The sequence below is a fragment of the Cydia strobilella genome, chromosome 4 (assembly GCF_947568885.1).
Source record: "Cydia strobilella chromosome 4, ilCydStro3.1, whole genome shotgun sequence".
In the NCBI taxonomy this organism is placed as follows: Eukaryota; Metazoa; Arthropoda; class Insecta; order Lepidoptera; family Tortricidae; genus Cydia; species Cydia strobilella.
Genome location: NC_086044.1, coordinates 17,191,513 through 17,218,754, shown reverse-complemented (window position 1 = coordinate 17,218,754; position 27,242 = coordinate 17,191,513). Strand labels below are relative to the sequence as shown.

At 38.4% G+C, this 27,242-nt stretch overlaps 2 protein-coding genes across 3 annotated transcripts in view; one reads left to right on the top strand and one right to left on the bottom strand.

Moving 5' to 3' along the window:
• Positions 1–27,242, top strand: part of LOC134740748 (mitoguardin) — an 83,985-nt gene that overhangs the window by 28,025 nt on the left and 28,718 nt on the right. The window lies entirely within an intron of this gene.
• Positions 1–27,242, bottom strand: part of LOC134740742 (protein unzipped) — a 43,403-nt gene that overhangs the window by 8,974 nt on the left and 7,187 nt on the right. The window contains exon 2 of one of the 2 annotated variants that reach the window (XM_063673338.1): positions 9,706–9,753. The exons of the other annotated variant lie outside the window; for it this stretch is intronic. The gene's annotated coding sequence lies outside the window, so the exon portion shown is untranslated. The remainder of the gene's footprint in view (positions 1–9,705; positions 9,754–27,242) is intronic. 2 annotated transcript variants of the gene reach the window in all.

Below are 27,242 nucleotides of genomic sequence, written 5' to 3'. Positions count from 1 at the left end.
ATTAACATTGTTTGCCACGCCTTAAACATAACAAAATTCACAATACAACTTTAAAGTGTACTAAAAATATTTTTTAAAGTTGCTGAACAAATGTTGGTCAGTTTGAGGAGTACGTCCTACAGTTCCGTCATCCAGTATATGGCACATCGTGGGAACCCGAAAGATTTGGTTCATCATTATGTGTTTACTAAGGGACTGAGGTGTGCCGTGGCAGTGTATAGTTGTGATTTATGTGCGTCATTATTGCGGGACTTAACACACGAGATGACAGTTTTGTTGGATTTATCTTTAGTTCCGTTCCGACTACGGCGCTGCCGCTGCCTGTGGCATTATGCTTACTATGCCACAGGCAGCATAATATGCCATTTATAATGACGTTGTTTACTATACTATAAATGAGGCAAGTATAAAAATAAGAGTTCGCAGGAACATTTAAAACTTTCGCGTTTTGAACACATAATTATTAAATCACATTTACAATCGCCGCGACCACGACCAGTGAAACCTGTGTCGAAACGTCGGTAAATGAAGGCAAAGGGGCCCACTGACTATCAGTCCGCCGGACGATATCGGCCAGTCAGTTGTTCGGAACTGTCCAATTTTTGTTCTAACTGACAGGCCGATATCGTCCGGCGGACTGATAGTCAGTGGACCCCTTATTACAAAATAAATTCGCGATAGACCCGATTGTAAATGTGATTCGCAGGTATTGTTTTGTTATATTACATTCTGCCTGCTATAAAAGATAACACAATAAATTTTACACAGATTTGCGTACACGTATTAGTAAGTGTCGTGAATCACACAACGTTTAGCATGGACAATGATGAGCTGCCTTAAGATAGTGTAAGCCTGTGAGATTCAATCGCCTCAGCATAAGACTATTATTGTAAGGACGTAAAGCTGCTCGCGAGCAATTGCTTGCACTGTAATCCTATTACCCCGACTGCTCTACATTCAATCCATAGTACTTGATCGGATTAGTGTCAATTGTTATACATATGGATAAGGTCGGAGGGGAAACTCTTGCTGACAACAACGGAAATAATTAAGTTATGTCCTTATTATCTATACTAATATTATGAATACCAAAGTTTCTGTGTCTGTCTATATAGTTATTTTACGCTTCAAACGCTGAGACGGTTTAAATTAAAACTGAAATGAATAAGAAAAGTTTGGTCCCGGTGAAAGGTATGCAATGTTTACGTATCATATTTGAAGTGATGGTCAAAAAGTAACTAAGTACTTTACTTTAAGTTACACGTCAGCCTATTTTTTTAGGTTAAAAGAACACGCCTTGATGCAATAAATAAATTTGCGAGTGTGTTGTGTTGTGAATTGTGATCCTAAGCCGTAACAGCGATACGCTTTTAACCCAGTTTCATGTCTGTACCTAACCATAGTACCTACCTACAAAATATCCTTTTAGTGCTAATACGACGACACTCCCTAGTGACTCAGTACGCGACTAATTGAATTACTTTATATTCTAATTACTTTATATGATATTGCACAAATGTAGGCCAATAGCCTATACTCATGTCTATATAATAATGAATATTTCGTAATCGTCATAAGATCCAAGGTCTGGCCTAGTAGTCCCATCTTTCAAGAGCAGGCCTTATTCGCCTTAGGCGAACAAGTACAAGTGTAAGAAGATTTAGAGACTCGTCAAATCTATTTACAGTCAGAGCTCTCAGTTATACTGGGTTATCTGAGAATAGCAGCTTCAAAGATTTAATCTGTCTAAACGTCTGCATCAGTACAGTTAGAACATGATGAACGTATGGACAGTTATTTTTGACCCAAGTTCAGACCGCTGTTATTTGCGAGCTGCGGCGCCATCAACCACAAGTGCTTTTAACCAGGGCATTTACCACCTAGCTTTATAGTGGCAAAGTGCTTACCGATTTCACACTCGGAAAACGTGACGCTTTATCTAATCTTGCAGTTTTACAACTCCGTTACAAACGGCTTAAATTGTTCATGGTTCGATTTTCTATAACATTGTTAACTAGTCATTAAAGTCGAGCGGAGACCTTGCTACGTGATGCAATGATAAGATGATAACATAACACACCTACATTTCGATCAGCTTAAACTCCAGACCGATAGTTTTTTTTCTTATGTTCTAACTTAAAAGTTGCACTGTCTGCCAAATTCTATGAAATCCAAAAAATGGAAATCAGGATTCAGGAACTAACACCTTTTTGGAACATATATACAACCGTGAAAGTGTGCCTGTTTCGATAAAGCGAAGCGATGGATACTTATAATTGAAGTTTTCATTTGATTGAAGCCATAATAATATGTCCTTATTTTGTAATGTTATTAGCGGCTACAAACGAGCGTGAGGCGTGAAGCGTAAAGCAGGCGGTTCAAGCTAGAATGTAAGTTTTCTTTGCTTGCACTAGCGAAAGCGATGGCAAGAGAACCAACGTACTGTGACCTTCCATCCATAACAACTATGCGCAATGAGCTATATGTTACTAGTTTTCTGAACCTTCAACACACCCCTGATCGCGTAGCTTTTGGAATGGCACCCTGAGGTAATTATCGCCGTAATAGCTTCGTTATCAGTTACCGCCTCATCTCAAAAGCTAATGATGCACGTGCCAGCTTTCTCGCTTGATACGCTGTATATTATCCCATTGTCCAGTCAAATAGTTCACCACAATGTAGTAAAGCTATTGAATGCTCTTAAAGTTCCGATCCAGACAATTATAAAAAGTCCTACATATTTCAAATGCAACAATGTTCCAACGACATCTGAAGCTGGTTGCTTTACTTGTGAAACAACAAAGTCTAACAGCGATAAAGCAAGGGATAAATGTAAGTAAGACTACCGAATTACGAACGGAGACGACGGAAAGTAGATTTTTTATCATAGCTGCTACATTAAGCAAATTTGCTTTTGTTTTTGTGCACACAGAAGACAATTGACTGGTGGGGCTTACATACTGATGTAGCGGCTGGTTAAAACCTAATTATAAATACGCTTAACCATTTGAAAAACAAAAAGCTTGGGTAGTCTGGTAGAGGGTACACATCAAAACTAAATGTGAAGATAACAGGAAATGGCAGAAACTATATGTATATGACAGCAAAAATTAAATACAAATTACTAATGCAACATGTTTCATCATGTACCTATTGCGGACTCCGGATTACCGGTAGTTTTTGTGTGCGCAAATTGCTCCCCTGTTGCGGGCGCCGGCCGTTAGTCGCTTCTCTCGACGCCGACGTGTTGTAATGTAACTGTCAATAAATCACATCTATGATAGTCCGCGGCTACTGTGCTCATGTTGTGACAAATTGACTTCTGTATTACGGATGATAAACGACATTAGTCGAACCATTGCGCACAGCGAAAATCAGTAGCAGTATTCGTTTAGATCCCGCTATTGAAATAGAGTGAACTCTCAACTTTCGCTATAGAAACAAAAAACCATAATAACTAAGTTGGAAGATGAGAATGACTCCTGAACTCAACAAGATAAGCAATGAGCGCGCGACTGGTTCAAGTGACAGCTTCTAAGAACTACTAAGTAGGAACAAACACCCTCGCGTATTAAGTAAGGGATGATGCCGAAGCGGAACCGTAACGGTGTTGAATCACGATTGCGTATAGCGACTTTCTATGAAATAGAGCATTGTGCTATGGCTCCTGTTGATAGTAACTGCAACGGTACGTCTTTCACGGATTATGTTGCATTCGAAACGGGCCAACACGTTTGAACTTGAAAAGTCTGGTCATTCCAAAGTCGTCACCCACACGAAATACTACTACGCAAATCGGTTTCACGTTTACTACTGCAGACATTTTAATAGCCTGACGTGTCTCAATTCAGATCGCAGGCTAATATTTAATGCATATTCAATATGGAGTCATAGTTCCGGTGTTATCAGTCGGCGGCGCCAGTCTTTGTATTTACACCTAACCAGCGCAAGCAAGCCAGTGGTTCGGTAAAACCAATAAAACTGTGAGCTCGAGATCCATAACAACTACGCGTGCTCAGAGATCACGCGATGCTGGTTCACTTAAGCGACTGGAATACCAGCCTTGGTGACGAGGCGGCCTCGCGCCGGTGCGCGCGCGCAGCGGCGCGTGCAGCAGCTGATAGCGTGGGAATCGCCTCATGCGTGAAGACCATAACCCGAGACGACCGTGTGTGCTTTATGCTATCAAAGATAGATATAACTCCGTAATAGATGGATACAGTCTAAGGAAAAAACGTGCCTCGGAAAAACACGAAAATTTGATTCACGATCAGATGGCGCCACTAGTTTTGGCCTACTCTCGTATAGAGGGCGTTGACTGTTTCGTTTGTTATTTATAATTTTAACGCATACCAGTGAAAGAACATGGGTCAATATCATATAAAAATAATTAATGCATATAAAAAAATCATTTATCCATATTTAAATACATTTTAACGTATTTTATAAATCTTCATTTTTAGTTTTAAAGTATGTCGATAGATGGCAGTGAATTTACAGTGGTTACAAAATTTACTATGACAGTACCGCTCTATCTTATTATATCCTCATTGATGCTATCAACCTACATTCTCGCTAAGTGGATTTGCACATTTGTCCTTCATTTTAACTTGGACATTTAATTTTGTTTACATACAAACACCGTCACATTAGCCTTCGCGATTATTAAATTATCACGTTTATTTGCCTTTTTGGTTGGAGCATCTAATAATACGCATACATAGGCGTCTAATTTTCAACTTCACGATCTTTCGTGTCAATCATATTATATTTTGCAATGTTGGTATATTGGTTGGTATATGTAGGCTTTCCCAGAGACGAGACCTTGTGTACCTGTAAGTATTTTCGGTATATTCCTTGAGTCTGTCGGTATGCTTCGATTTTGTTTATTATTATGTGTCAGAATAGAAATGAAATACTTATGCATAGATGGTATTCTCTACCTTAGAGACACTTCGTTGATTGAATGAAAAGCGGTGGCATATATACTGTTGTTGATTAGATGAAGAAAAAATAACATTTGGCCCTATTTAGTTGTGGATATGTGTGTATTGTTTACACACATACAAACAGACATCGACCGAGAAGCGGATTCACGAAACCCATCGAGAGCATCACCAGTGGCCCTTAAATTCCGCTTACACATGGTTGTTACTAATCTAGGAGTCGAACTATACCAGTTCCGAGCTTTCGGTTGAAACAATAATATATCTTGTGAATAGTTGACTGAGTCACATCTGAGTACCACTGAACACGCCATTCATGTACTTGAGCCTTCAAAGCTCTTAAAACAATAGGATGCGGGCTGACTTCGTGGCGGATCTCTTCTTTCAACTAGCGCTCATCAACTTGCTTGACAATACAATCAACTAATTATTGCTCACTGACACTGTATAAGTTCTATACAAATATTACAAACCCTTTGCTAGCAACGAAATATTCTAACGTAACAGCGTTATAAAGTAATACTTGGTAATACTCAAATTTTTGGGGATAGGTATGTCAGAATCTGGATAAAACTGCATGTTAAATTTTTCTTTATGTATTTTTTTTTGTACCACGTTTGTTTTAATTTATTTTATCCAATTTTAGCTTAAACTTACCTGGAACCTTAAATGATTTACAGAACTATCTACGTAAACTAACCTCAAAGTTTTGTTTTAAAAATATCGTGTTGTAAAATTTTACAGATTTTATCGATCAAACTCTCCGCTGATTTAAACTCACGATTTCTACACATTATTGAATTGTAAAACGGGACTTAATCGCGTATTTAAGCTTTAAGATCTCCGACGTTTCGAGGACGGCGTTGTCCCCGTGGTAAAGTTGACATCAACATCTAGCCGCGCGAGTTTTTCGAACTACCCGCACTTGGTCTTGTTTATCAGCTTGAACGTTTTGCGCACTAGGGATGTTACTCTGTCGACACCCAACACAAACGATATTCGATTTATCGACTGTCGATATTCGGATATTCGTTTCCGCTTACATTTACTAATGACTGGATTCCATGTGGATGAGATCTTAAATTCTTTTAAGATCTCATCCGCGGCTAGAAGATGTTGATGTCATTTTTAGCCAGTCTTCTCCGAGACCACGGGGACAAGCAACGCCGTCCTCGAAGCGTCGGAGGTAAATCTTAAAACTTAAATACGCGATTAAGTCCCGTTTTACAATTTAATAAAACTCTATAACGATTAACTTTCTAATTTTTAATTTTCTTTGCTCTGTACGTATTTCAAATTTTGTAGGCTCCCATTTATTTACCTTATCTTAGCGGCAAACGAGCTATCTGTTAGATTGTGCTACATCGCTGCACCGGCTTAATGGATGGGACTACCGGCGTGAAGACAGCATTACCGTGATTTAGTATTATTGGAGGTATAATCATCGCATCTCATAGTTATTTAACCATGCTTAATTTTCCTATACAAGTTACAACACACCAATCTAGCCTGGTAGCTTTTGAGTAACAAAACGGGATAATCACTTCAAATTACGTTGTGGATCGCGTCAGTTTTCCTTTCGGAGAGTCGTTATCGCAATTATCACACACATACGTGAATGTGATTAAACTGCCAACATCCGGTAGTATATTTATGTGTTGGGCTCGTGTATGAACAAGGTTAATCAGAATCATGAGATCGTCGGTGGCACTGTAAATGTAAAACGTAAACTGAGGCGAGGCGTGACGATGTTGGAGATGTCGCGTGATAGCTGGGGTGCCATTGCAATCGCTTGCTGATCGTGGGCGAATGTCTCTTGAAAGAACCAGTAGAAGAGCACTCTTCGACTGAAGACTATACGGTTGTTGGGCGGTTAGTAAAGAAATCCGTAACGTGCGCGCAAATTATTTTCAAAACTAGTGGAATAAGGTGTTCAATTGTTTCAAAATAGGCAAACCGATGGGTATCCTAATCTTTCAAGAAATTTTACACTATTCCTAATGAGAATATGAAGCTCTATCGATTTGAATATGAAAGTAAGTGCCGCTAAATATTTTCATACATTTCCGAGTTTCTATTTTTCATACGCGTTAAGTTATATAGAAAAAGTAATGAGCTTGAAGAAAAATTTTCAGTACAGCATGTTACAAATGTCGAGTTCATATTACACTAGTTAGCCATTCAACCCGCGCTCACGCATCCACAGGGAATACACGACCTCACGCGCTCGCACGCAATGGTTTCCGTTTTCAATTCAATGAAAAAAATACATTAGGTAGATCCGTTACCCGAAAGATCGCCCTCAAGAGCCTTATCGAAGATTCTTTAATTATAGATCAGACAGTGACTAATGTGAACGGGCTTTTAGGGATCAATCGGTTTAAACCGGGAATCTATGTCGTATACATACACTGTATTGCATTTTTCGTGGTTGCTGTACATCCGAAATGTTGACCGTGTTTTAAACAAACAAACAAGTTTCTTAAACATCCACATTTCAAAACTTGTTTTTGATTTCATAGCTCGCAGTAAGTAAGCTAAATTATGGAGAATATTGTCATTACATTACGAAACAAAATGAAAAACTTTTCATGCATATGCAAGTAAAGGTTGCATGTATAAATCAAAATTAATTGCGAATATAGATAACCTATAGACTAGATTTATTAAATTCTCGGCAACCTAGGATATCGCATAGATAAAACTTATAAGTAGTACGTATTAGAAGACAAAGTTAGGCTATAAATCAAGCAGCGAGGGGCTAATTAACACCAGCCGGAGTTTCTCTCCCGCACCTGTTGCCAGGCTCGGCTGGACCAAGCCCTCAATTCCTGTAGCTCACGAGTCACATGCTCACCGATACGGTAGTCGGTTCCAGCGCGCCAGTCTAACTGTGGCCTCTAGATCCATAACACTACAGGCTACATAATAACATTTATACTAGTCTCCTCTCCACCGAACGCTAAACTGCATGCCGACACGCAAAGTAAATCGCCGAAAAAAAAAATTAAACACCATAAAATGTAAAACGTCAATTATTCAACTCATTACACAGGATTCCATGTGATTGATTATACCTACGATAATAATTCATTCGCACAAAAACGAGAAAACAGAATCAATCAACAGTCGATAGGTTAGTTTCAACGTTGTTGCATGTAATTGCTAGTGTTATTACTTTTGTACATGAAGCAAGATAAACACGATTCAATGTGTTTTTAATCAATATCTTATTTCTGTCTATATATACATGTTTTTGGAAATTAAATTACATATATGTATATATATCCTTTTTTTTCTGCGAGACATCGAATTGTGGAAATTATTTAAGGATGTTAATAATCAAATGTTATGTATTATGTACTATGAACTCATTCATAATAAACACTACAGATGTTAAACAAAGCGGTCTTTGTGCTTTGACATTAAGACTCCGAGACTAAACAACAAGCGACAAGTCGCTTTATTTGCTAATTGATGTTTGATGCCTTTTGTGTCTACATTATTCTCGTCAATGTGTGTCATGTCATGGTACTCTTGATTTAAGGGACTTTACTACAATCGACGACGTCATACTAGTTGTATGTTATATGCGTAGGATTTACTTAAAGGTAAAGGCACCTACCTGCCTATTTAAAGGTCAAACAACAAACTACATGTACCTACATATACCCGATTTAACTATGGAGTAAATTATAATTTCATTAATGTAAAATAAAGTAAGGTGTACCCTTTCAACTACTTTTTGTCGCCTATTTTGGATTAGTAAATAAATATATAAACACATTGGTGCTGTAAGAACAAAACTAAATATCAGCTTGTTTATCTAAATTCTAAATTGGAAGGATGACATACACCAGGCATTATGTAATGAGAATGAAGTGCGACAAGGCGGATGGAGATCTCCGTACCCCACGAATTGCGCGACAAGCGACAACTAGCTGCAAGGTCGACTTCTGATTGTCGATAATAGGGACTCTGACGACACACTGGCCCGTTTTATTGCGGACGTGTGCCTAGTCTATCTATAGCATCGGGACTGCATGGACCCTCCTCCGTACGTGAGGAGCCTAGTGTTGCATTTCCATTATATCTACTTACTGAGCTCTAGGACAATCGCTAATCGGGACGAACCAAGACATGTCATTGCTATCAATAAATGCATAAAGGAATGCTACAGAAAAAAACAAAGCAATCTAAATTCTAAAACGAATTTTGGAGTTCCAGTTATGTTCTAAGAAGAGCCATTCGTGTTTCATAGAAATTTTTATTTGTGGTTTCCCGATTTTGACACACATAACAATTCTAAATGCCTCAATTGACCCCAGAGCCTATTATAAAAATTGTAAAACGGGGTTTCCCCAATGGGTATATTGACAAAGGCATTCAGAATTCCCGTCAACTCCAGGATTCAACACGCATTTTATTACTTATTTTTATATCATTTGCAGCTGATGTTTTTACCGCAATGGGTTAATTTAGGTTTTAAATTAAAAACTGCGCGCTATTTTTAGTTGCGTAGTTTTTTGTCGAACGGAGGCTAGCTGATATTTGGACGAAGTTTATGGCAGTTCTCGCAGCTCGCGTCGCTCCGGTTCGGTACACCGATTTGTTATGCACTCGCATTTTGTTTACAGGCAGCCGGACGTTTTATTTCCTTCGCTATTTAACGTGGGTCGGTTGCTGAGTGGAATTGCAATACGTTTAAAGGATTGCTTTTCGTAAAACTCGAGGATTTTTCGTAATATAGTTTAGGTACCTTTTGTTTATGGTAATGTTTCCAGTTTCCGGTTTGCAGAGGCTGAATCTGAAACAACAGATACACACTGGTTATTGTCATTCGGTATGTATTAAATTAAATCATTTTGTAGACGTTGTAAAACCCGCAAGTGAATAAATGCGTAGTGTAAAAAACCGGCACTTACATTAATAGTCAGAAATTGTTTCAATATTCTAATCAGCAATAGGTAGGTGTCTAACTGCGAACATTACATTAGTAGCATAACTACATTACATACATAGGTACATAATAATAATATGCAATTATTATAAAGATTCTATTAGCGTCAATCACTGCAAACACGTTGCAATGCAGCTGTTTGCGTGATAAGCTTTGTATTACTTAATTTCTACGTCTACGAGCCAGTGCGAGCTAATCCAACAGATGCACGTATCGGGTTTACCATCAGCCGGCAGCTGCAGGCGTGCAGGCCTAATCGCAGAATTCATCTTTTTTGAAAGCCGTTGCAGTTAACACTTACAATTTATTGCATTTATTGCAATAGAAACAATTTGTCCAGAACTTATGAATAGGGCATGCCATAAAAATTACCTAATGGTCATGGCACCCATCTGTTAAGACTGTTACATATCTCAGTGTCAGTAAAATCACGCGAGGTACGCTTCAAATTGAAAGTTTGCATTGATTACACTCTAAATGTCTTCAAATGTTTAAATTGACTTAGTAGCTATACCTACGCAACGTCATGATCATTGATATCAATATCTATGAGCAATCTTGAATTGTATTCTAGCCCGATATTTGCAACACTGCGTCACATTAGAAGCTGCAGCATGGGTTAATAATGCAGCCGTTATGCGGCGGTTGGCCGTCCTTCGCCACGCCAACGGAGCCATTGTAACAAGTGCATACAATGAATACTTGGAAACTGGATCCCAGTGTCCACTGTCTTTATACGACAGCCTCTTAATAACTAATTAGGATACGATGTCCACAGGAAGCGGTGTATTCGTACACTGTTAATTACTCGATGTGGTCACAATATGTCATAATCGATTCGCAAACTCCTTACGTGATACAGCTGCCGACCGGACGCAGCGGCATCGGCTGGTTCATTAGTTAATGGAGAGTTACCGCCCTATCCCACCCGGTTGAATGTTGCTAAAACTTTCCTTTTTGCTATTAGCTCCGTGTATACACTGGCTGATAGCTGATAGGAAAAACACGCAAAAATTTTAAATGGTTCTGCAAAGAGATTTGTGTGACACAACTCTATTTATCGGACACAACTTGTGTCCGATATTTTGGCGCTCCCTGTTCTATCAGATATAGAACATACCTGTACTTACACTCTATTTTCATGTTTTGTACAGATTGCACACCTACCGGATAACTGTGTACTCGTAGTGTGCATGCATGTGTTTAAAACGCGTATCGATTTCATTTAAACAAACCTTTCAAGGGAAATTTATTTGTAGCATACGGGTTCGTTTTCATAATATAAAAGCTACTTCGATTTGTGGCGAGTTCCCGTTCTACAAAATTGCAGTTAACCACAAGCGTGTAAAGGAGCAGCGATTTCCAATAGATGGGGGGAAGCTAATGGGCAGGCCTCAGTTGCATATTGACAAGGGTCAAATAACTAAGAAGACAAGGGGCGATCCGAGGGTGTCGCTTGACCTCTATCTTAATCTTCCAGTGGAGGATTTTGCGAGTTTTACGACCATGCTTAAAGTGGATCGTAAAATTGAACCCAGGCACCATTTTAGTCCTCACATCCGACTTAGAATCATTTCATAATGTTGAGTACTTTCTTATTTGTTAATTTAATTCAGACAACCCAGACATCATAGTAAATCGTGAATCAGATCAAAGGTTTGCGGTCAACGTTTCCACAAATCCCATAAGCTCGGTCTGCGCCCTATGTCTCGTCATACGATTACTATGGCTAGCGATATGATACCAAACCCGCCCCCGCACTCAAATTGCCTGGCAAAATCCTGCGACCCTTTTGTCCAATAGAGTTATTATTACGGGCCACTGATTTGATGAGAATACACAGCTTCAGGACAATATTATTTTGGCAGATGTTAAAACCGCCGTAAATATTAACTGCCTAACAAAATTCGTCGTTCATGAAAATGCTGCCGCACTAGTGAACTGCAACTGAAAAAATAGACATTATGACATCCGCTTGGCAATTTTTGTAAAAAATGGTGATTGCATTTAAGTCGTAATTTTGTTTTTTATATTTTAATGGTGGTCAGGCCACAAGATTTGTGGAAATGTGAAATCGTGCCCAAGCAATATTTCGATATTTTAAAAATATTGCTAAACGCAGAACGGCTCGGCACCGGGGGTCTGAAACGACGTAGTTTCCTCGGTTGCCATGGCGACGCCCCGCACGTGACCCGCCGTCGCTGCCTTCGAATTAGCAGCCTGAAACACGCGTCTTCAATTCATGGGTAAACCGAAACCCTTGTGTCAGCCGATTACACTATTTACACCGCGGGTATTCCATCGAGTGTAATCACTCGTGTTATATCGCGTTCGCGGCAGCAATCAATCTCGCTTGTTTGTTTTGAAACTTCAAACTATGCGAGCGTTTATTGACTTACTCGTAACTACGGTTAATAAGTCATTATAACCATATTTGTTTCCTAACTGATGTAGTGTAGAAGGATGTGTTTATCTAAATATAAATGGCCTGACGAAATTTGACTCACGAGGCTAATGAGATTCGTCTCGGTTGGTGGGGAAAGCGTACGCTAGGTATTGGTATATCTACGTATGTCAGGTTTTGAACTCTACTTGTTACCTAAGTCACCTTATTGTAACATGGCTAAAAGTAGATACATCACTCGGTATTCTTACATCGATTTACTTTAAACAACCTCTGAACCTACCCTCCTATTCAATTGTGATAAGAGCTTTCATAACTGTTTATAAAACGCCATCGTTCCGCGGGGCGTGATTCGCGCTCTATGCCACACCCTAGTCTAATTGCATTTTATTTATTCAGTGCTTTAGTACCCCGAATGATATGGAACCAGTCCAAGGGGCCCTACCGGTAGTTTGTTTATGCTTTATTCTCATCATAATTCAACCAACTCAGTTATTCATTACCGACCTATTGCTCACGCTGATATTTAATTATTAGAATATTTAGCCGACTTCGGAACGAGGGTTATTTATGACTCTGTAACTCTGTTGCAGTTAAATCTTTGTTAATTAATTTATGTTTTACAAACAGTTGCGGTTTTAACCAGTAGATCCTAAAGCTATTCATAAATAAATTATTTATGTTCGTAAGTAATCAGAACAATCAAATGATTAAAATTTTTGTGTGACTAATAATATTCTTAGCATAGAATTTATTCTCGCTTAGTTCATACAATGAAAAAAAAAACCTTATAACGTGACAGAGATCTAAGTACTTTTTGCTCAGTATTTAGAATAAAGTAAAACCCGGTTAAGAAAATTCTAAAGGGACCACGTCAAAACACGATCTTAAAATATACGAAAACTTGACGAAAACAAGTTGCAGTGACCACCGTAAAATGGCGCATTACGTGGGAATTTGTATTAAAAGTGGAAGGCTTTTACTGTATATGTATAATACGGTAAATCCTATCGTATGTCTTCCGCGGTCGCACTATTTATTTGCATCTCGAAAACATCGTCTCTGATCAACGATTAAAATGCAATTTAGTTCAAAATTGAATACAGATGCACCTCACGATTCCTTTCTCTCTAATCTCACGCTAACCAGTCACGTATCGTATCGGTATCAGCAGTTCCATTATTTATTTTAGCGACTACGACGATAGTTAATTTGTCGGATATCGTATAAAGGCAGCTAGCTCTCAATAATAAGAGGCCGGGGTATTCTATTGGTGGATTGTTAAGTAATGAATCTGCGGCTATCGTTTCCGTCGAATCGGGCGCGCTTTTAGCACTAATGACATTTCACTCTCGTAAGCTTTTTTAGGGTTCCGTACCCAAAACGTACCCGTCTGTCTGTTGACAGTTGAAATTTTCACAGATGATGTATTTCTGTTGCCGCTATCACAACAAATACTAAAAAGTACGGAACCCTTCGGTGGGCTAGTCCGACTCGCACTTGTCCGTTTTTTTTCAGCGTGTTTTATATATAACTGATACGTTTGTGTCTTTTAAAAAACCAATATCATTTCAAATGTTTGTTTTATTATTATTGAAAAGAAACAAACACGCGTATTTAGCTCAAACGTGCAGATAATTTTAAGTCCATCATCACGCGAATACATATAATACTTGAGCTAGAGCTGCCTAAAGGTGAACTTCGCAACAATTACTGCTAATTTAACTAACTTAGCGGTTTCACCCACGTATTTTTAGTCACTCTCGCTACATGTTTCGGAGAGCCTAGGTCTCCATTTTCAAGCACTAACAGTGCCTGAGTGAGTAGCGGTCACGACGGATGGAGTTTAAATTCGATAATTACTGCTAATACCTGAAACTTTCTTCTTGAACTAACTGATGCCTAATAAACATACAATAGCTTACGCAACGTAACTGACAATTTTGTTAAATATCTTCTGCTTATTTCACTTAGCGCCACTTGCACTATCCAGCTAAACCGGCAGTGGCGTAGCTAGGCGTGGGCGAGTGCGGCCTTCGCCCACGGCCTTGCACTTAGGGGGGCTTCGCAAAGCGAACCTTTTTATTAATACCTTGAGAAAACACATTGAAAAGGGCCTCGTAGATGTGGTTTTCACCCACGGCTGGATTTGTTCACGCTACGCCACTGTAACCCGGGGTTAACCGGTTAAACCTGGAGTTACCATGGTTACCAGTACAATTTGACACTAGGTTAACAGTTTAACCGGTTAACCCCGGATTAGTGGCCCTTACCTACTATGAACTATGAAGTTACTGGCTGTCAATGTGAAACAGTGTCCAATTAAAAGATAAACCAATGTGAATGAATGAAATCCCTTTGAAGAGCTTTTATTTCATTTGGGCACGCAAAAGTAAAAAAAAATTGTTAAACGCTTTTTCAGCCGCGAATTTCACCATGAAACTTTTTTTTCCCCTCACTAGCTCGGAAAGCCGTCTTTTATCCTTTAAAACAAGCGGGGAAAAACGCATTTTATCCACTAGTGGGGAAAGTAATTTGACCTTGGATGGAGCGTGTTTAAGTAGCTTTTGACAGATAACAAAACGTAAAACGTCATAATAATGGTTCGTTCGATATTAATTATCATTAAATAAATGGTTCGAGAATTTAATAAAAAATACCAAATTTAGTTTTATTAATGATTTTAAGTCATAAACCTTAAATTCCATAAGAAACATTTGTTTTTTTAAATGATGTTGAATGTAATTCTAAATGCACAAGTTGAGTCGATGCAATTTCAAAACGCATCGTCAGAAATATCAACATTGTCAACAAAAAAAATTCCCGACACAGTTGTGTTATAATATCGTATTATCGTAAAAAAATGAGTGATTCCAGTGATGAAGATGATCTAACGCCTGTGGATGTTGCACTTTCCTCGCTATAGTGAGGGGAAAAGTTTTGTGTTATACACGGGTGCAAATGTATTTTACTTCTCGTGTGTTAAAACACTCGCTACGCTCAGGATTCTATTTTAGAACCACTCGCTTCGCTCGTGGTTCAACTATAGAATCCTTTCGCTTGCTCTTGTTTCAATTCCACACTCGCGGGTAAAATACAACTTTGCACCCTTGTATAACAAATAACTATTCTCCGCCATCCGGAGCTGTTTGTAAACCGTAAAGTTTGCGCGGACGTTTCCACATGAAATACAGTTAGCAGACCGATTCATACTGGCAGTTTGTCTTTTTTGCAACATTCATATGATATGACTCATTCGGCATTGGTATACCTCACATAATCAGTAGATCCAGTCACAGTTCAAATGACGTCAGATCAACGCAGAGTTGACTCAGTCACAATCACAATTTCATAGGCCCAATTTTCTTAATGATTGTATTGAATTTACTTCCTTTCCTTATCCTGAAGTCAGGTCTTTGGGTTTTTTTCTAAAATATGACTCATCAAACGTATCTATTGCTTAATGATTTGAAATGATTCGTTGTCAACTCTTATATATTACACAAATGTATTTGAACTTTAAATGTTAGCTTATTAGCCGTTGTATTTACATAGAAAGAGCAATATTAAGGATAAGTGCACCACATGCAGGCAGGTCGATGATCGCAGTTGACTCACCGGTCATCTGGCGCAGCCCTGCCCTTGCACAAATGCAAGGGCGCGACGGCGACGCGAGCCTTCGGGAGACGAAAGCGCTACACTCCTCAGTCACGTACCGAAGATAAATTCGTGATGAACGTGCCACTCACACGCAAACGGCACATTACCATTTTTTGTCACTACACTTAACACATACCTGAGAATCCATTTGAACTTCGTTAGTTAACCTTTCATAGTTATCGGATTCTGGTCAGTTGAGTATGAGTTTAGCATTATATTGAGTGCAGCAACAGCGAAATGACGTAAGAGTCTGCATTCCGCGCGACCAGACCATTAATAACGTTATTAAACGCGAAGAACTCGAACTGACCAATTATTTATATTGGTTTATCCTTGACCGAAATGTCATATGTATAAAAAACAAACAGTGTAATTGAATTTTCCCGTGACGTGAATTTGTTAGCCAACATAAATCCTTAATAACTTCGACTCGTGAATATTTGCAACGTTTATCGAACAACAGAAACCGTACCCATATGATACAAGTCGAAAGGCAGTTATTCCATTCAATTACGCGTTGTGTATTTGGGTTATGCAAACTTGACCCATTTCAATTTGAATTCACATTCTTATGCATCGTACGGGTCATTTTATGAATCGCATTTTAATGCATCTACCTTTTTTGCTGTTATCGCAAACCATTTGTATTTTATGTATGTTATACTCGATCTTGTTACGACTATCTGATGGCCTTGGTATTTACTTGAGCAAAGACGTCAATAATATCGCTAAAATTTGTTTAGCAATTTGTGCGGGGTGTGTTGTTTATTTGGTACATCCCAAGTAACATTTTAGCGATAAAACTAGTTCTATAAAAGCTGACTATTATTTCGATTAAACACTGATAGCGATAGTGCGGCCTAAAATTTAGCGATATAGCACGCTATAGCTCTCTTATAGTCGGAATTAGGCACCGACGTTAGTGCTTGAAGCTCTACAGTGGTTCATTTTATGTACAATAGTGATAAACTAGTGATATAATAGTGCTACAATAGGGATTATTCTTGCCGGAAGTGATAATAAAGAGTTAAAGTAGCAGTATTTTTACTTATAGTTCTAATAACCTTGTAATATGTTATCTTGTATCACTTACAGTGTTACAAGAACGCTGCAGTAGTGAAAACAATCGTTTGTAGTTTTAAATGTCAAAATATTTAATACAATTTCCAATAATCGCTCATAGTGTTGCGTGACGTAATCAGACAGATTGTTTATAATGGCGACAGTTTGATGGTTTATTGGAATTATTATTACCTGGTGAGTACACAGCAAAGATTCACGGCACGTATTAGAGAATTCAACTGAAATTCTATTGCGGTTATTACTTTTCTGTCATTATATATGGTATTTTACATCTCAATTTTCAAGCGCCTTGTAAATATACATGTTTTGATAAATTTTGTATACTAAAAATACTAGCCTAGTATATTTTTTATAAGTAAGTTAATTATAATCTTTAGTTTTGTGAATGGTTATGCTAAACATACTAGATATTGTAATATCAGAACAAAATGTCCTTAACAATTACTGCTTTATTACTAGATATTTCAAGCATTTTTGTGTTTGTTTGTAAATGATTATTAACACTTATGTCGTAGTTTAAAGCTTTTGGTCCTATTAAGGCTATATTTGATGTGGTATTCAACTTTAAACAACAATGTATCACGATAAACCATTAAAGGTAATAGAGAGAGGTATCTTATACCTGAAATACTTAAAAATAACTTTAAGCTGTAATAATGTTCGCACAAACACTCTTGAAGAGCTACGGTTCCATACTGCTGTTATAGCACTTCTAGCACTAAAAAACTACGTGATTTAACAGGGAAAATTATGTCGGTTGTATCACTATATTATTAAGAGCTATAAAAATTACTGTTGCCACTCTTAAATGGCTTAAGAGTATTTTTATAGCTGTTGTAACACTGTAGGCGGCATTAAGCACTAAAAGGTAAACATAACACGATTATAGAGCTATAGCGCGAGTAAGTTATAATGGGCACCCCAAAAGAACCTTCAGCGTTAAAATCTACTTAAAGTGGTAACCATAATATATAAAGAGGCAGCTAATACCACCTTATTACAGCCTTTAGCTGCATTATGCAATCATATGTCTATTATACCACCTTACTAGCGCCAGTGTATTAATAAGACCGTTTATTTCCATAGTATCACCTAAAACTATTATTATGGGTCTTATAAAACTACTATGTCACTCAGGACTCTAAATGAGTTGTTGTTATGGCTAATGTGTTTGTTGGGATGTAAGGATATTTAGAAATTCGGTTTTTTTTATTGTTCAATCATTCCATTAGGTACATTGTAATTGCGATCGTTTCGGTCGAGGCCATGTCGCCAAACAATTTACTCCGCCTTATTACACTCGTTTTATTATTGCTTGCTGGTATTAACAGTATTACAACTCAACTATCTCAACTGTATGACATAAGTATAGCGATAGCGATTGAAAATTCTTACCTATGGTATGGACAAAAAGTCTATTACCGCGTGATTTGTTTTGTGCGCTGTTTTTTACTACATTCATCTCAGCTACCATATTACATAGGTACCCTTCCATTTTAGGCGTACGGCCTAATAGACTCACTGCTGTGTGCGTGGTGGTTGGTCAATTAATTTGCTGTTTTTTACACTTTATTCTTTAGCACATGTAAATTACCTACATATTGAAGGTATAATGTACATGTTACATAAATTGACTAATAATTTATTCAAACTGCAAAGGAATGGAAAATGGAAATCGCTCCCGTCATCTGCGTACTGATAAAAACGATTTAGATCTCTTCAAGAAAAGATGGAATGAGCTACAGTTGCAGGTGACTCTTACTAGAACTAACTGCAGGTCAGTTACATAACAAAAAACAATTCTCCGACAAAAAAGTGGACGTCACAGTTAGTACGTGTGAACTGTGAATATTTTTGTTAATTAGGACTCGCACGCCGATCAAAGTACAAAAGGTTCGCTGCACTAGTTCGTAACCCGAGCTGACGATTGGTGGACCATGCATTAACGGGAGACACACTTAAAGTGCATCTGATATCTCAGAGACGGTAACTTAATACGGCTCCGAGAAATAAAACTTAGCTAAGTACGTATCTCTGTCGACTACGTTAATTTGCCTTTTCCTGCAAAAAAATAATAGAGGATAAGAGAATTGCATATTAACAAGATAGCTATTTAATTAATTAATGCCATGGCATCCATACTACGTAGGTAATCTTTAAATATTTAAGTAGGTAAATCGAGTCGGAGCAAAATACTTAGGTCCATTGCTACTAAAACGTGCAGCAACTGTATATATTCGCACTTAGGTATTAGAGGCTACTGAAGTGTTTAACGTTCCAAGTCGGTTTGACGTAATAACAAAAATGTGTAATTATTACCAGCCATAAATTACTGGTTTATTACGAATATTACGATAGGCGGCCTGCGTGCGTTCAACCTATTGAATCTCAAGTGCAGTTTTACGAGAAACGCTAACAAAAATAAATCATCCTCCATCGCCACGAGTACCCCTGCACGATTACATAATAAACTAATTGATTAACATGGAAATAGTATTCATTGAACTAAATGTATAAATCCACATCGGCCGCGTGTATGTCGGATGGTGAACGTCGTGTGTTGTTTTAAGAGAGATGTCTGCAATGTTTGCGTTTGTCTCGCGTCTGAGGATCTTCAGATCTTCACCACACATGAGGTAGCTTGAAGTTAAGAAGAGTGTTGTTGAACAACCACTCCAGTGAAGACGTCGGGACATGTAGGAGCACCTGCCTAGACCACTTGACGCTTTCTTTGCGCGGTTGTTTCACTTGTTTTTTGTTTGTGTATCTATGAGTATATTTATTAAGTTACATTGCCCTGATATATTGTATTGGTTGCTGGTACCAAACCACACCAAACTAAAGACGAATAAACGTTCCACACAATCTGTTAAATAAAAAAAGTTATATAAAGTGCGAGTCGAGAACGAAAGATTTCCTTCCTAGTACAGCGTCGCGATTAGCGGTGGTGTCACACACTGCCAGAGTTCAAGCAGTGAAGTTGTTCAACAAGTTGCCTATCGAGTTTAATTTAAATCTATGACATGTCACAAAAAATTCAAATCGAAACTATAATTGTTTTTGTTGGAAAAAAAATATTACAGCGTTGAGTTTTAATTTTTATTATTTGACTGTTAATTATGGATTATCGACTATTAGCTATTATTTTTGACATATTGTTTTTTTTATGTATGAAATTATTTCATTTGTAAATTATTTGTAAATAGGCATGTTTTATTTAATAATGTAAACAAAACATTCAAACACAATGTATTATTGTTTATGAGTAAATTAAAATGAAATGAAAAATAATGAAAATGAAATTATAATGTCAGTTGTAGGTGTAGCTTTTTAGCGATACTATTTGATGTCTTTGCACAAAATATAAAGTCGCCGATATCATTTGCATTATGCATTAAAATGTGATTCATCAATAAGTCCTAGAGTTCATCATCATTCAACCTCGTTAACGTTTTTGCGTTGTTTAAATCATACCTATTTAAAAAGCTTTGAACACCTGTAGAACTTGGTTTGTTTGTCGAGGGATAATGCCATTGTATTTACTATCGGCCTTCTCGTACCTTATGTGGCGTTGGGATCAGTTTTTCGAGTGGTGTAAAGAACCTCTTAAAAGGCGTCTGTTGACCACAAACATCAACAGCTACCAAAAACCTTAATGCACACTTTTCTGATTATGAGGCGGGCGTTGACGGATATTTTTGTGCCTATTTTTATCCAAAAAAAGTGAAAGCTTATTAAATAAGTACGTACCTTGTGACAGTTGTGAGTTGTGACTTAACTATCCGTAAACACACCACTGTATGCAACCTTTGTGTTTATGAACTGTCGTGAGGTGTTGACGGCAAGCGCCTCTGCGGTTGCGGTTTGGCCGGCGTTTAGCTCGCCTCCCCACAACCGTGCGCTTTACTCTTACATAATTCTAAGCGCGGTATCTGTATATGACTCACTCAATACATTCGTACGACAAAAAGATTACAATTATTACAAGATTTCTTATAAAACACAAAAATTACCCTATCTGTACAAATATTACTTATCACACGAAACAAACCACGTTCATTCAGTCCATTATCGTTTATTACTTAACAAATTTCTCATATCTGTTTGGATGTTCCCATGAAACCGATTATGTATAATTTCAAGACAGAGTACGTGTTCTGTCCCTAATTCGTGCTCGGCAACGAAAATAAGAATTTTTTTTAGGTAGTCGGGGCACGTTTCGCGACGGACCGGAGCGAAGAGCGTCTTCTTTACTTTTAGTTGTTAAAAATGTTGTAAATTGGGAGCTAGCTATTATATTCATTTTCGACATTCAAAGAACACATTAGTAATAAGAAAAGATAGGCAAAGACCACTGTTTTTACAATTAATTGAACTAAAGCTAAGAATTAGTCAAACTTGATTCTAGTGAGAATCTAATAAGGTGAGCTTTATCATTAGAGTCAGGAAAAGCCGTGTCGTGCGGTATGTGCTAGTTGTTCCCGGGAGTCTCTTAACGCGCCGCGGGTAACGGAAGAGCTCGGTTCACAATTAGAGCCTGGCTGGTCCCGTTACCGCGCCGCATTGTCCGCTTCAATACTCCGCTAGTTATATAATATATTCCTTTATGCACTCTTAATGAAAGGTTCTCAGGTTGTTTGCTATGCGTTTAACGCGAGCGATTGTTTGGGTAATAAAGTTGCTGCAACTACAGGTATTGTTTCATAAGAACATGTTTCAACAGAAGAACAATATTTCACTTGTAAATCGATCATGATTTCATGATTTTATTGAACCGTCCGCGTCCCTTCGCCGCCTGCTCGATATCGGCGACTTGATTACGTTGTTTCTGAATGATACGGTGTAATTAAGTCTTGAAATTTGCTTATCTAAATAGCAGTCCCCTCTGCTGGCTTCTGAAACATATTTGTTTGCACTCCCGCCCAAACCCTATCGACCGACGAAAAGGTCGCACGGCCACGGCGCAAGCAGACTCGCTTTACTCAAGTTAGGTCCGTTCCGTGTTGTATTGTGTCTGCTTTATTATCTAACTCATGTTTAACTTGTTTACTTAGTGGCTGGCTCGGAAAGGTAAACTCGCCAACGTGACTAGCTGGCTTGAAACTGCTATTAATATACCATCAAGGGCTCATTTATCTGTGTATTTAATAGTGCTTGTCATAATTTAGTACAATGCAATACCGTTAGCGAACGGCGCGACCTCAAAAAGGGACGAACATAACGCCGGATGTGTAACATACTGAACTGCAATGGCTTCCGGAATTTCACCCGTGCAATACTTGAGCAACTAATTAATTACAGTTTACAATCAATGGTACCTCGAGCTGCCAATAACTTATGCACCTGGCTGAACCAACTTAATTCTTATTTGTCTGTATATTTCGCCGCCAATATTGTCAAAAGTCTTGTTCAGTGTCCGGGAATGGAATATATTAGGTTCTAACAGGTATAAAGGCTGAAAAGGGAACAGAAGGGGAGGGCAAGCCCGCACAGCCTAGAAGAGGCCAAGGACATCGATCGCTGAATCCGGGCGAGGCCTCTGTAACCTTGTACGGAAAATGGTACCGAGACGACCTTGCACGACAAGTTAAGACGCACTTCCATCCAGCTCAGTTTAATGATTAATGGCCCGAGATTCTACTTGCTACCATATCTCTGTAAAACGTCAACATAGCTTTATTCAGCTAACCCAAATATGAAAGCTAGGTAGAGACGGGTAATATGTACCAGCGGCGGTATTATCATGGTTGCATTTTTATCACTTGTCATGTCATTTTCGCACTTACATGCGTCATACAGAACAAAGTAAACTAATTTAGGACACATTTTAAACTATAGGTACCTTCTCTTGTCTAAATATTTCGTTGCCCACGTCTCCGTTTATTTGACAGAGATTAGCGTTAAACAAGATTTGTGACATTAAGACCAACTAAAAACCACGTTTTGTTTTTATGCGTTTATCGTAGACGTTAATAATAATCCAGTAACTTTGTCGCTTGTTGTAATGGGGTTCGTTTGCGTCAAATCCGGCAGTTCTAATTTTTTGCAGACTCGTTTATGATGTTGGCTCAATGAATAATCCAAGTTTGAGACATCGAGCACCGAACGTAACTTTGTCAAAAATCCAAAAAAACCCGCGAAAATTTCGGTTTTTTTTTTAATATTTGGGCGATTTTAACCCTAAAGGACGGTTTTTGATAGTATCTTCTCAAGACGTTTTTAAAGTAGACTAAATTTGCTACAATAAGAGACTAAAATTGTCTGTAGGATTAATAGTTGCCGAGGTAAAAGCCTTTCAAAATTTATAATTTTTCGAAATTGAATTCGTAGGAGTTCGTGGTTCGAGTGGTGGTGGTTGGAGTTGGTGGTGGTTGGTGGTTGGTGGTGGTGGTTGGTGGTTCGTGGTTCGTTGAGTACAGTAAGTATGCATCACTTTTGTCTCAGGCGATGCTGGCCCGGTAGCCACGAGATCGTACCGTACCTACCCCCCAAAAAGAGGGGGGGGAGGGGAAAGGGTCGGCTGCCAAGGTCCAATCTATGCTATTTTTATTTCTTCCTACTCTTAGCAACTAGGGCAAATTATATATATTAATATATTTGACGCAAACGCAAATGTATTAAGTTACTGTATTATAAATACATTATCTTTCTTTCTCTCTTGAACCTCACTATTAACATACCGAGGGCTGTTACTAGATAACTGCAGCTTTAGCTTCCGAGCTTCATAACGGTTCTCGAATGTCAGGCGATGCATCACTTTCGTCACGACATCAATCATACGAGACGCTTGTCCTCGGCTTGCTCTCATCGATTAATACCACTTGTCAACACAAACACTTTGACTCCACCGATTGTCTTGGAAATGTTATCGCTTTCTTCTTTGTAATAGGTACTCTATCTCACGACAAATAAGCGCCGCGCCTTTTTGAAATCCTTCCTGTTGCTGTGACTCAGCCGTATTTTCATTCCTTTTTGTAGACTCTTTGGAAAGCCATGGCTCTATAAAGGATTTCAGTTATTCGATTTCTGGCTGTCGGAAAAGAGTTTCAAATATGAAGCAATTCCGAGTAACAGAACTAACCCGGTATTGTCAAGGGCATTACCGAGGAAATAGGATTATTTTCGGGCTTCGGGCGGATATTAAATTATAGCCGGTGAGAGCCGGACGGTGAGGTGCGGGTTCCATTGTGGACAGAGTTTTACGAGCCAATTATCAACGGTCATTGTGGATTTGGGAACGCCATGCTGTGATCCAATGTGAAAGTAACAGAGAGCACTTAAACTGACATGCAACACGAAGTGTTAGTGACTCTTCGTGGCGGCGCGTTGTATCTCTTTTCTTAACAAAAACGTAACACACGAGTGATGTCGGTTGGCGACCCTGAAGATACTCCAACAGATTCGTTTTGTTTAAATGTTCATGATCATAGATTTTGTTATCAGGGGAAATGACAACAAAGAATTAGACGACCATATCAGATTTCATGAAATGTCAAAAATCGAAGTAACATTGCGCGCCTGGGCGTTACTCGCAGAAACAGTAAGCCCTATGTAGTTATAGTGCCTTCATGGAGTGTTAACAGTCATTCATATTTCCTCTCATGAACACCGGCAATGACAATAAACGAGCTATAAAGCAAGTTGTTTATGCGCGTACTTACGCAGCCACGTGTGGTGTCAGCGCGTCAATTAGGCGTTACAAGGTGCGCGCACGCGCCGGACTTCCGCGTTGTCCAATATACCCGTCATTGCGATTTTACTACCAAGCTACCAGCTACCCCAATACTTATTAGGGTAAGAGCAAGACTTGCCATAGGATGTTCCTTTGGTTATCTTCCGACTGCATCATCAGATCGCCTCCACGTTAGCAGATTATTGCACTGTCAAATTTCAACGGAACTGTTACGGTTTTTTCTTGGACAAACTTTGATCCAGAGAGATCCTTAGTTTTACCCTTAGAATTCCTCTGATTCTGTGCAACTTTTCTATGAATCCTACATTTTCTGCCTCTCTTATTTACTACTGGTTGTAGCAAAAGCTTTTCTAAACAGGAAGAAGCGTTACTTCTCCCTGTTTAGTAAAGCTCATCATCGTTCAAATAGCCATGTGTCTTTAGTGTCCCATCAACAACACATGTTTTAATAAAGCTGTTAATAATTCTATCCCGCCTCACCGATTGATCAATTCATTCACAAGTAAACATGTGAAACCTCAGCAATTATGTGTTTCTCGTTAGTGCATCAATCGTTATATGTCCGTATCTGCATTCTAATAAGAAAAGTCCACGGAGAGGCGTCCGCGTGTTCATTTAATTTCCTTGCGGTGACCGCAATACCAGCTTGTTGGTTCAATGCGAGTAATTAATTTTACTGAGCTTCGTTAAATATTATGTGCTGTTGAGATGGTTTAATTAGGACCCTTTAGAGAGAAATACTATTAGATTTTGTAACTCTACAATTCTATTCTTGGAGTGCTTGTTTAGGACTGCTTTTGTTTCCACTCATACTCGTATTAATGTAAACAACACGTCTCCGTCAACAGTCCATAAGCATCATATTAGGTACTTACGCTCAGTCGACTATGGCGACCACTTTAGCAAGTATTTATCATCGTGAACTATTAAAATTGTCAATAAACTTATAAGTACATATTTAATTCCTTTTTCAATTCGCGGAAGCGGTTTTTAAGTTCCGGACTTCCGGTGAGATTAATGTTAGGTCTTATTTCTCTAAACCCTGACCGCCCTCGCCGAGCACTTTTTCTCTTTCCTGAATGTTTTTTTTTAAATAAAACACTACTTATGTGATGTTTTTACCCGGTTAACTTACTCAGATGAAGATTAAGAACTCATTCCTTTTTTATCTCACTCACAAACATATTCGCGAATAATTAAGTAATAGTTAGTTACGAGGGTATAGTAATTGCTTCTACTTTACTAGTACATACATATTAATAATATGTAATTTAATGTTTCGAATGATATGCGGTTCTCTCGGCACAGTATTTAACTACAACATAATTTGTAACCAGGTATGTCACCATTCACCAGGCATAGACAGAGAATTAACACTATTCATGAGCTAGAAACTACAGCTGACGCCGAGACGGGAGATGGCGCCTAGAAAAAGTTGCGCGCTTTAAGAATCTGAACCACATTGCGTTTCTCGGCGTTTCACGTTGCATCATAAATGTTGGAGGCTGCGCAGACGGTTCACGACCGCTTTTTGCTTGCGAGAAACGCTCTGGTTCAGCTTTCATATAGATGTATAACTCAAGTGTTAAGCGGTTGACGGTTTGGTTCGGCATCAGTTTCATCCGTATCGACGTTATCGAGCTTATCAGTTTATGAATACCTAAATATCATCTTTAAGTAGGTTTTTCCTGTGCTTTGCGTTGCTACGAACTTTTTAATTGCACTCCTACACCTCTTTCAGCTCAGCAAATTTGATCTAAACCAAACAAACAAGGTATTCTTAATTTCTTAGGCGATATAACTTCCTCAAAATTTTATAATTTAGATTATGGTAAGTTACAGTGCCAGAACCAAATCATTGTCTAAACATTCCTTTAGTACAAATTACATTTCCCTTTTTCTAAAACCGCACTCAACTCAGTAGGTATCTCTTTATGAAATCAGCATCTATTTGCGACTCAGTAACTTCCTTGAGCATCTCAACAAGGAAAAATAAAAGAGCAGCTGCATCTCGCTCTCCCCTCGACTCGGCTCTAATCATTGTTCGGCCAGAGGGTCGTCCAAAACGGGGAGTAATGGCCGCACTAAAAAAAACTTTATTAAGGGAACGCATCCAGGTACCCACGCATGGAATACCTTAGTTTAGTTGGAATATATTCGCTTTGTAGGCAATTAAATTTAGAAAGCAATCTAACCATAACAAATAATTTAACGTGTGCATGGGCACGCTTCAGACAATTCTTTAAAATTATTTATGTTGACTTATATGCATGCTTGGAATAGTTTTCACTCACGGCCGGTTAAAAGGAAATGAACATGCGCAAAAACTATCATTCCTACCGCGCGAAAATAGTTAGATAGTTATTTGCAATCATTCCAATTATTACAATCCTCATCACTTAAGTACTATAAATATTAAGTAATTAACTCTAAAGTTATTTTTAGTTTCTCCATAAGCCTGACGACAATGCGGTAACTATACTATAGGTACCTAGG